We start from the raw sequence: 3,686 nt of genomic DNA, 5'->3' as shown, positions 1-3,686 counted from the left end.
AAAAAAAAAAAAAAAAGTGTATTTAACAAGGGAGTTTGGCTGTAGCCATGCCTAAAGCTTTGTTGTGATAACTGTCACATTTAAGCTTTCTTCCAAAGTTTTACTGTGTTTAAGTGTGTAAGAAAAAAAAAACTACTTGGTGGGACTCCAGAAGTTTTTGACCCAGCACTGGTTACACTGTGCTAAGCCAAGTTTCCTTTTTATATCACTGGGATGTTTCTTTGTCACCTTACAGGGATTTCCCACCTGCAGCTGGCACCCAAAAGGTTTGGTCCTCAGAGACCTGGGCCGCTTACTGAGAAGAGTTCTCAATCTAAGTGAGAGAGTGGAAATTAACATGGGTTCCTTTGAGACAAAGCATTTTGTGCAATTACTGAGATGTTAAGATCCAGAGGTACAAAATATCCAGAACAGCAGCTCTGCAACTTTATACTCCTAATGAAAGGAGAGCCTGTGAAAGGGGAGGAAAAAAATCCCTGTCAAGTATTAGTATTGTTGTTGTTGTTGTCTTAATCGGAAAGAGAATTTTTTCCACTGGACACATCTTGCCAAACATGCCAAATGTACTCTCTGCAGCCTCTCGAGCTTGGGGTGGTCACTCAGCTGAGCTCCTCAGGGGTTCAGGGTTCTCCCCTCTGTCAGGATCTGACCAGAACTCAAAATCCCTCTGGCCCGCTGGGGTCTGATTGAGCTCAGGGCTACATCTGAATGGCAGGCAGGGCTCCACTACCTGCTGCAGCATGAACTAACTCAGCTGCCCCAGAACTTAGATTTTTGTTATTATTGTTGTTTGCTTGCTGGCTTGCTTGATTTTTGTTAGTTTCCTTTTTTTGTTTTTCCCTCATCGTGGTAACAATTTAGTATAGACTCATCAATGGTTTCCTTCATGGGGGAAGTTTTAAAAAAAGCCCCAACGTCTAGCACTGAAACAATTGCAGTGCGAACATAAACACTTAAGCCAAACCCGTTCAAATTCCCTGAGGAATTAGTCATTCATGTATGGGTGACATTCTCCTCTTCTGCTTGTCTGTCTCATTAATACTTAATTGAATGCTAAACTATCGGGGTAAAGAAACTAAAAGAAGAAAATTTCGCATTTTGGGCTATGTCAGTTTGGTTTTCTCTTATCTGTCTATTGCGCCTAAGGATTTTGTCTCTGTTCTTTAATTTGCTTTCTGAAAACTCTGTTAAATTATTTAAGAAAGAAGAAAGAACAACTGAAACAGAGCAGATTATTAGCTTAGTAAATAAGGCTGCTCTAAAGTGGCAGCTCATAGAATTAACCCCTTATAGGTAAAAAGTCTACAAAAATTATTGTGCCACTAAATAAAATGAAGGTTGATTAGTTGCTCCATGCTAATAATTATTAGCAAGTTGCGTTAACATGCTACTCGAGGTCTATAGATAATCATTATACAGAAAGATCCCCTTTCAGAAATTTTGTAAAGATACCCTATAGGCATTGTCTAAACTATATCCAAAACTCCTAAAGAGATTGCTCCTATTGCTTTCACAGATGACTCGTGAATATATTATATACAAATCCCACATGTTCACAAAAAAAAGAGAACATAGCCATCTCTGGTGGTACAGCTTAAAAATATAAAAGTTCTGTACTCCATCAGCTCTTAGATATTTCTCAGCTGTTAGATATTTTAACTGGCGTTAAGTAAAAGTTAGCAAATAGAGGATAAAGTGTCTAGATTTTCTCTGTTCTAAACTCTTTAGTTCAGCATTTTTAAGTTCATTGGGTATAGTCAAAAAATCTGTAAAACCTGTAATAAAAACTTAGCCTAGGACTTGTAATAAAAGGCAGCTAGTTAAATCTATGTGTAAGTGATTTTAATATGCTGTAACATATAATATATATGATTCAATTCCTGTTTTAGGAAACTGTATAGGTCTACTGAATATACTTAAATTCATTATACATATTTTATAGCATATAATATTTTATACAGCATACTTATATTAAGCTATATATACTTAAGCATATATCTATAGTTTAAACTCAACTCTTACTTAAGAAAATAAATGTTTTTTTAATAGCAACTATGCAACTTGCCTCCAATTTTGTGTAAAAGGTCACAAGTATCTTAATAAAGAACTGTGCTTTGCAAAGGAATTTTGATGTAGCCATGTCTGAAGCTTCATTGTGATGACTGTTATGTGGAAATACCCCCCAGAAGTTTACTGTATTTAAATGTGCAATAAACATAACCGCCTGGTCAGACTCCAGAAATATTTCACACAGAACCAGTTAAGTTGTGCTGACCCAAGTTTCATTTTTACCTCTTCTGGATCATCTCCCTGCTGACCATGAAGTTTGTGGTGACACCTGCAGGTGATATATAAGCTAAAGGCATAGAAAATATATTCATGGAAATGTTCCAAGTCTAAGGAAAGAGGCATACATCCAAGCACAAAAGAAATTTACAACCCCAAGTAAATATGACCAGGGGAAAAAAATTTTACATTACATTATTGTGAAAATGCCAAATATGCAGAACAGAGAGGAAATTGAAAACTGTGATTACAATGTACCAGATTATTTACAAAAGCAAACCAATCAAAATAAAAGCTTACTTTTCAACCAAAAGTTTTAAACCCAAGGAATTTATAATATTTGAAACCTTGACAATATGCTGATTCTAATATTACCATGTCTAGAAAAATATTTTTTAAAATATATGGAGATGATGGAGATACATAAGCAAAGCTTGTCATGCACACATATAAAAATGTCTCAATGAAACCTTTACTTTAGACCAACTAACAGTTACTAAGAAAAAAATATTTTCACTAAGTAAAATCATTGCTGTATTTGATTGATAATATATGTAATTCCAAGAAGTTGACCTAGTAATCAGGCAATATCATTCTTTTCCTTATTACTAAATTTTGTATTTATAACTTCATAGTCTTTCTACTTTCTCCCTTTCTGTCTCTGTAGTAGAGATATCTTTGAAGTATTTTTCAATCAATCATAAGAGATGTAATTAAAAACTAGAATCACTACTCCCATGATTTATTTTGCAGTACATTATTAGATTAGAATTAAAATATTTGAGTATTTATTCAAACAGTAAAAATATTAATATACTATGAATAATCTAATTCAACTTTATGAGTTACTAGGTACCCCATACTACTGAGACCTGTATAAATATAAAACATTATAAAAGTTTTGAAAGTGATGTAGAAGCTTCATAATTATTGAAAGTATAATGAACAAATAGTATTGGGACACACAGTTCCCGAAGAGGGAATATGTGCCAAATATATTAAGGTTATAACCTTTTGCAAGCAATTCCAAAAGAACAAATTAATTCAAATTTTAAAATGTTTGCATGGAGAAAATTAATTTAAACCACTATTGTTTGAAGAGAAAAACACTAAAGAAATATGGCTATAAATCAACTATCATGCCATATGCAACAGGAAAAGTGGAATAAATTCTTGCCACTTGACTCATAGGTAGAATAAATTTTCAAACCTTGCTTCCTTTACTCCCTACTATGTAGATGATTTGTCAAACATCAGAAATTGGGCTCCCATTCAGAGCCAACAGACGCATGAAGCTTCCCTTTGATATGACACCAATGGTCAAGAAGGACAACTTTTCATCAAACCCTTCCATTTGATATGACGCCAATGGTCAAGAAGGACAACTTTTCATCAAACCC

Source organism: Microtus ochrogaster, chromosome 4 (assembly GCF_000317375.1).
Source record: "Microtus ochrogaster isolate Prairie Vole_2 chromosome 4, MicOch1.0, whole genome shotgun sequence".
NCBI classification, from domain to species: Eukaryota; Metazoa; Chordata; class Mammalia; order Rodentia; family Cricetidae; genus Microtus; species Microtus ochrogaster.
This window is presented reverse-complemented; position numbering follows the sequence as displayed.